This window comes from Neoarius graeffei, chromosome 3 (genome assembly GCF_027579695.1).
Source record: "Neoarius graeffei isolate fNeoGra1 chromosome 3, fNeoGra1.pri, whole genome shotgun sequence".
Lineage (NCBI taxonomy): Eukaryota > Metazoa > Chordata > Actinopteri > Siluriformes > Ariidae > Neoarius > Neoarius graeffei.
This window is the reverse complement of record NC_083571.1, coordinates 56,704,608-56,713,188: the sequence shown is the minus strand read 5'-3', so window position 1 is coordinate 56,713,188 and position 8,581 is coordinate 56,704,608.

The following is an 8,581-nucleotide window of genomic DNA, read 5'->3' as shown; positions in this document are numbered from 1 at the left end:
TGGCCACTGTCCAGTGCTGACGATCTTGTTGCAGAGTTTACACAGTAGCTTAGGTATTGTTGGGTTACCATACTTCAGTAGCTCTGCAGGAACGTCATTGTGGCAGTTCGTGTAAGTGGGTGGAGCACAGAAGGACGGCAGGACAGAACTGAGTTCACAAAAACTCTCTTTATTCAGCTTTTCAGCCTATCTATATACTCTCACACACACTCAGACACACGCACACACATCAGTAGTCTAGTTGTGGAGAGAGCCGCCTCTGCTCTCGCTCTCTCTCCTTAAATAGGGCGCTGTCACTGGGAAGACACACAAACACATTAATCAACGACAGGTGTAGTGATTCTGCCACTTACCTTCCCTGACTCCTCCCTCCTGTCACAGACCGGCGCTTGACCACGCCCCCGCTGCCACATACCCCCACCACCCGACTCAGGCCGGGCAGTCGTCCGGCCTGCAGCTGACTCCCCCTCACTTGATGGGAGAGAAAGTCCACCACAACCATCTGCGCCCCCGGCCTGCGGATCACCTTGAAATTAAAGGGTTGGAGTGCCAGATACCAATGGGTGATCCGTGCGTTGGCATCCTTCATGCGGTGGAGCCACTGGAGGGGCGCGTGGTCCAAACAGAGAGTGAAAGGGCGCCCCAGCAGGTAGTAGCGGAGGGCGAGGACCGCCCACTTGATCGCGAGGCACTCCTTTTCTATCGTGCTGTAGCGCCCCTCGCGTACCGACAGCTTTCTGCTGATGTACAGCATGGGACGATCCTCCCCCTCCACCTCCTGGGACAACACGGCCCCCAGCCCTCTGTCCGACGCATCCGTCTGTAACATAAAAGGGAGAGAAAAGTCAGGGGAGTGTAATAGTGGCCCCCCCGCACAGTGCAGCCTTTACCTTAGAGAACACCCACTGGCATTGCTCCGTCCACTGGACCGGATCTGGTGCCCCCTTTTTAGTGAGATCAGTCAGCGGGCTGGTGACGTCCGAATAATTAGGTATAAACCTACGATAGTAGCCAGCCAGCCCCAGGAACTGTCTCACCCCCTTTTTGGTCTTGGGCCTCGGGCAGGCCGCAATCGCTGCTGTCTTGTTAATTTGGGGATGCACCTGCCCGTTGCCCAAGTGGAAGCCCAGATACTGTACTTCCACCTGCCCAATCGCACACTTCTTTGGGTTGGCTGTGAGACCCGCTCGCCTCAGCAACTTAAGGACGGCCCTCAGGTGTTGTAAGTGCCGCTGCCAGTCATTACTATAAATAATGATATCGTCGAGGTATGTGGCCGCATAGGTGGCGTGGGGTCGGAGGACCCTGTCCATCAGCCGCTGAAACGTAGCAGGCGCCCCAAACAGCCCAAAAGGAAGTGTGACGAATTGGTGTAAGCCGAACGGTGTGGAAAAGGCCGTTTTTTCCCGGGATAATAGAGTCAAGGGGATCTGCCAATAACCCTTTGTTAAATCCAGTGTCGAGTAAAAACGAGCCGTGCCTAGCCGATCGAGCAACTCATCAATACGAGGCATTGGGTACGCATCGAATTTAGACACCGCGTTGACTTTTCTATAGTAGACACAGAACCGGACCGACCCGTCAGCCTTGGGTACCAAGACCACCGGGCTGCTCCAGTCACTGTGGGACTCCTCGATGATGCCCATTTCGAGCATGGCCTCGAGTTCTTCCCGAACCACTTTTTTCTTGTGCTCGGGTAACCTGTAAGGGCGGCTACGCACTACCACCCCCGGGGGCGTCTCAATGTGGTGCTCTATGAGGTTGGTGCAGCCGGGCAGGGGCGAGAACACGTCCGAAAACTCGGTCTGCAACTGGGCAACCTCCGCGAGTTGGGTCGGGGAGAGGTGGTCTCCACAGGGGACCGGAGAGGTACGCAATGGCAATGTTCCCTTTTGCACCTCTGGCCCCAGCTCCGCCTTCTCCGGAACCACCGACACCAACTCCATGGGGACCTCCTCGTTCCAGAGTTTGAGCAGGTTGAGGTGGTAAATCTGTAGCACCCCACCCCTATCCATTCGCCTCACCTCATAGTCAACGTCCCCGACTCGCCGTGTGACCTCAAAGGGTCCTTGCCACTTGGCGACTAATTTGGAGCTCGATGTGGGCAACAGTACGAGTACTTTCTCTCCTGGTGCGAACTCCCTAAGGCACGTACCCTTGTCATACAGGTGGGTCTGTCGTTCTTGGGCCTGCCACAAATTCTCCTGAGTTAGGTGCGTGAGTGTGTGGAGTTTTGCGCGCAGGTCAATAACGTATTGGATTTCGTTTTTACTTGGTGAAGGTCCCTCCTCCCAATTTTCCCGCAGCACATCTAGGATGCCACGTGGCTTGCGCCCATATAACAATTCAAATGGGGAGAACCCCATGGAGGCTTGGGGGACCTCTCGCACTGCAAAGAGCAAGGGTTCGAGCCATCTATCCCAATTACGTGCGTCCTCACTTACGAATTTTTTAATTATGTTCTTGAGGGTGCGATTGAACCGTTCAACTAAACCGTCCGTTTGTGGGTGATACACGCTGGTGTGGATCGGCTTAATACCCAACAACCCATACAGTTCGTTCAGTGTACGTGACATAAATGAGGTGCCTTGGTCAGTCAGAATCTCTTTCGGGATTCCAACTCGGGAGATAACGCAGAAGAGTGCCTCCGCAATACTGCATGCTGAGATATTGCGAAGAGGCACTGCTTCCGGGTATCGCGTTGCATAGTCCACTTGAACTAATATAAAGCGGTACCCTCGTGTTGACCGATCTAATGGCCCGACGAGATCCATTCCAATTCTTTTGAACGGGGTCTCGATTAATGGTAGAGGGCGCAACGGCACTTTTGGAATGGCCGCTGGATTTACTAACTGGCATTCGCGGCATGCCGTACACCACCTACGGACATCGCCGCAAATCCCTGGCCAATAGAACCGGGCCATTATTCGGGCTAGTGTTTTATCCTGCCCTAAGTGTCCATCCATGGGATTAAAGTGAGCCACCTGGAATACCAATTCCCGACGGCTCTTCGGAATTAAAAGCTGCGTGACTCGCTCTTTAGTTTGAGTGTCCTGCGTCACTCGGTGTAATCTATTCTTCATAATCGCGAAGTAGGGGAAGGATGGGGTGGCGTTCGGCGGGAGTGTTTGACCATCGATTACTCTCACTTGGTCAAACGCATGTCGCAGAGTCTCGTCCCGCGACTGCTCTAATGGGAAATCCGCGAGGGATTCCCCAACAGAGAGAGGAGGGGCCGGCGGCTCCTCACTCTGACGCGGAGATGACGTAGACAGCTCTGTGACAGCTGCTCCCGCCAACGTGACACCGGGACCTCCCCCTGTTAAATGACAGGACCCACTCTTCACTAAATGTGTCATTAAATCCCGAAATCCCGGCCAATCAGTCCCCAAAATTAGATAGTGGGTAAGGCGAGGATTAACCGCCGCCTTCATTATAAATTTTTCCCCTCGGAAAAAAATGTGGACTGACACTAAAGGGTAGTTGTGAACATCCCCATGCACACACAACACCTTCACCAATTGTGCTCCCCCCAATGCCTCGCCTTGCACCAAGCTTTGGTGAATTGAGGTCTGATTACAGCCAGAATCCACCAATGCCTGATATGTATCCCCTTGGATACTCACCGGTATGCGATACGCTCCGGCCTGATCGAGGGCAGCTCCTGGCGCGTCGGGAATCCGAACCACCGCGCCCACTTCCATTACTGAGCACTGCTGTTGGAGGTGGCCCAGCTCCCCGCAGCGCCAGTGAACCAGCCCGAGCTTCCTCTCTGCACTAGTGCTCTGGGGCTCACTCACCTGGGGGGGAGAGAGACAGACACAGAAGGGAGACACGGGAGGGCACCACGGGTGCGGCGGGCCGGCTGAGGTGGCGCCGGCCCCCGCCTCCATGGTGGGGGAATAGGGCGAGGAGGAGACACAGGAGGAGGGGAGGGAGAGAGAAGAGAAGAGGTCGTCTGCTGTCCTGCCATCGGGACAGCCGCCAGATGGTCCTCCGCCAGCTCGATTGCCTGATCCAGCGACGCCGGGCGGTGGCACTGGACCCACTCTGCGGTTCCCGCTGGTAAACGCGCGACGAACTGCTCCAGCACCACCTGGTCGATGAGTCCCTCGGCGTCGCAGCGGTCGGCCCTCAACCACTGCCAGCAGGCGTCCTGGAGTCGCTGGCCAAACGCGAACGGCCGGCTGACTTCCTCCAAGCGCAGAGTGAGGAAACGCTGACGCTGTTGCTTTGGGGTGTGTCCCACCCGCTGGAGGATGGCCCAGCGAAGGTCTGTGTAGGCCAGCCGGCGGTCGGCAGGGAGCTGTAGCGCAGCCATCTGCGCCTCTCCCGTTAGCAGGGGGAGGAGGCGCGCCGCGCGCTGTTCCACCGGCCACCCCGAGGTCTCCGCTACCTGCTCAAAGAGCTTGATGAATGCCTCAGGGTCGTCCTGCGGGCCCATCTTCATGAGGGTGAGGGGGGACGGGCCCGTGGCGGTGGAGATGGTGGACCCTGCCGACGCGAGGAGGTGCCGGAACGCCCGACGATCTTCCTGTTGCGCCAGCACCAGGGCCTCGAACCGTTGTTCTTGCTCCTTTCGGAGGGCGAGCGGCGCCTGGTGCTGGCTCCGTTGGGCCATGGTGAGGGTGTGGATCAGGTCGGCGAAGGTGGAGGACTCCATGGGGCTGTTCTCTTCTGTGCTCATTCCCGGGTTTCAGCACGACTGTGGCAGTTCGTGTAAGTGGGTGGAGCACAGAAGGACGGCAGGACAGAACTGAGTTCACAAAAACTCTCTTTATTCAGCTTTTCAGCCTATCTCACTGTAAACCCGGACTTTGTATTTAATTAAATGTTTTAATTACAATGTACGTAAAAATTTAAGTTTGATTGCATTACTAAAAAATATTAAGTATATTCTACTAATTTGTACACATAGTCAAAAGTGTTAATAAGTTTAAGCTGAATGGCCTTAAAATTCTAAGTTTTAGTCATGACCACACCTCTTTTTTAATCTGCGCAGAGTTGTGAAGCCGCCATTTTAACTTTCACAGATCAGCAGCAGTTACGTGAGGTTTGGTAAAATTGAGTGAGCTTCAGCCAACGTTTCTTCTCTGAACTTAGTATTTTGGATCCTGACTGTCGGTGGGAATGTTTGTTTTAACTTTAAGAGCAGTGGAAATCGCGTGTTTTACAGTTACAGGTGGTATTTTACCAATTTCACGTCATTTTCATCTGTTGGCTAAGTTGCTTTTGTCACTGTGGAGAGCTCTCTGGATTTGGACACTTTTTTTTGAAAACTTTTCGGATAATGTAAGTATACAGCGTCCCGCTGGCAGTACGGGGAATGTTAAGGGGCTACATATTAATGTTAGCACATATCTGGTGAAAGAAAAAACATGTTTCATGTTTCAATGTTTATTGTGCACTTCTTGTTAATAAAATACAAATGCAATGGAAAAACTTTATACACTGTCATTTGTTTTATTGCTTTAACAGGTAAATTAATTCTTGTTAAGTTAAAATGTAAAGTATAATCACTAAAGATGAATTCTAGGAAAGTTTAAATATTAAGTTCAATCAAATAAACATATTTCAGTTTAATGTACTATAAATTTCAAGGCAACCAGTTTCCCAACACTGTTTGAGTAAATACGACTTATCAGGCTTTTAAGTACAAAAAACTTAAAATGGTTAGTTCATGCTGCATGGTAAAACAATTTACATTTACAAGACATCTGAAGTTTAATGTACTATAAATTTCAAGGCAAACAGTTTCCAAACACTGTTTGAGTAAACTCAACTTATCAGGGTTTACAGTGTACTCTCACACACACTCAGACACACGCACACACATCAGTAGTCTAGTTGTGGAGAGAGCCGCCTCTGCTCTCGCTCTCTCTCCTTAAATAGGGCGCTGTCGCTGGGAAGACACACAAACACATTAATCAACGACAGGTGTAGTGATTCTGCCACTTACCTTCCCTGACTCCTCCCTCCTGTCACAGACCGGCGCTTGACCACGCCCCCGCTGCCACAGTCATCTACACCTGCTGCCTTGTTCTTTGGTAGACGTTGGATTGCTTCTTCCACCTCTGCCTCCAGGATTTCCGGGAAGTTGTCACTCCCATCTTCCTCTGGTGTGCTGTCGTTGTCTCCATCATCTGCATTGTCACTGTACAACTTCTCGCAGTACTCCTTCCAACTTTGAAGAATGCTTTGTAGGTTGGTCAGTATGTGGTTATCAGCTGATTTAATGTTCCTTTGTCTAGGTTGAAAACCTCGCCGCAGCTTCTTGATAGTGGAGTAAGATTTTCTTAAGGTGCTGTTGCGTTGTAGTCCCTGTTCTATATTGGCACACTGTTCTTCTAGCCACTTTGCCTTGTCATTCCTTGCTTCTCTCTGGATTTGTCGGTCCAGCTCCCTGTAGTGTAGGTCACTGTTTACCATGGTGCTACGCTGGGTTTTCAAGTCCCGCCTTCTGTCCATAAGGTCCAGTGTATTTTGTTTAATCCATGGGTGGTTCGCTCTTCTTGGTGCTTTACCAAGGGTCTTTGCTGCTGTGGATTTTATTACTTCATTAAATGCTGTACAGAAGTTGTCCGGTGTGCTTTCTTCTTCCAGCAGGTTCAGTGCTTCAAAATCCAACTACAAGCGCACTAAAAAAGTGAAGTGATATTTTATTTACTGTTCACAGCATCAGCAACCATTTTGTTTTGGCATTGTACACTGAACTATAGGTTGTGGATGGAATAGGAGTAACAGGTTTTCTTTAGTGTCTTCAAGCAGGAAGTCAGAAATAGAGAGTTATGAGCTTTAGTAAAATGCTGCAATAGATAAAAGTATTATTTCCAATCAAAAGGGGAAAAAATGAAGGAAGTAAAAACTAAAAGCACAAAGAAACCTAAAATTAAGTGACAAGCAAAGAGCAGACATCTCCTTTTTTCTTGTTTTCTGTAAATATTTTTCTGAGTTCCCTGAGAGAACTGGCCATTCAAATACAGTACCAGTGAAAAGTTTGTACACCCCTATTCATTTGTACGTTTTTCTATATTTTGACTATTTTCTACATTGTAGAACATGACTGAAGACATCAAAACTATGAAATAACATATGGAACATATATGGAATTATGTGGTAAACAAAAAAGTGTTAAAAAAGCAAAATATTTTTTCATATTTTAGATTCTTCAAAGTATCCAGCGTTTACTTTGATGATGCTTTGCACACTACTGCCATTATCTTAACCAGCTTCATGAGGTAGTCACCTGGAATGCTTTTCAATTAACAGGTGCCTCATCAAAAGTTAATTAGTGGATGAGTTTCTTGCCCTCTTAATGCGTTTGAAATCAAATAATAAACAGTAAATAATAAAAATACAGTAAATAGCCCTATTCCACACCGCAACTGTAGTAATCCATATTATGTCAATAACCGCTCAACTAAGTAAAGAGAAACAACATCCATCTTTAAGACATGAAGAGTCTTTTAATTAATAAAAATAAAGAAAATACATTGAATTAGAAGGTACATCCATACTTTGGGCTAGTACTGCAGGGTCAATCTGAATTGATATGCAATTAATAATAATTAAATCCGTAAATATTTGTCATGATTTGAAAAATCTAATTTTATTACAACAAAACAAAAAAGAGGTTTTTAATCACCTTTGGCGGCAAAAACAAACAAATCCAAATTGAGTATCCGGCTGGATTTGGTTTCTTTTCACACCCAACCTGTGCTACAGTCACCTGCTCATAGATATCATTCAAGTTTCCAATATTTAATGCATGATTTGGTGAAATAAATGCCAATTTAGTGAGCGAACCGAAAAACAAATCATGGGTGCAAACAAAAGTCATGATGGATGACATCACTCATCACTCACTTTGCTGATTTGCTGAAACAGAGTTTCATGGCAGATGTCGGTTTCTGAAACAAAACCACTAATATAGTATGTGGAATAATATGAAAAGTGCTGGAAAACGAATGTTTGGAACTCCAAATTGTTTTTGTACTGACTCGATAATGCAGAAGTGATAAAATAGAAATCTATAAACACAGATGTGCGGTCAGGGTAGGCAGGGTAGGCACTGCCTACCTTAGGTAAATTTCATTAAAATAAAAACCAACACGTGTTTTTAAAAAATATATTGTTGAGAGTTCACAATGTGCAATATGGGTTTTTGATCGGTCTTCGGAGGCGTAAATGTACTTTTAACAACTCATTTGTTCCAACTCAATGTTTTGGAACAAATGAGTTGTTAAAAGTACATTTACGTCTCCGAAGACCGATCAAAAACCCAAGTTATCGCACGACGCAAAGCACCCAGGCTTTGGCAGGTTGTTACGGGAACGCGCAATCCTCCGCTCGCATTTCGAAGACCAGGGTAGGCTCCTTTTGGGTCTGCCTGTCTTGACTTCAACGCTGCCAATATAGGGGGGTTGCGCATGCGTATTATGTATCGCATAGACAGTCTATGGGGAGCAAAAGCTCAGCTTTTGCCGCAGCGGGAATATGCGAGCCAATCACAGCGGTCAAAATGAAAAATTGTTACATTGCACATGAAGTGCCTACTGTCTGTGCTATATGCCCCACACAC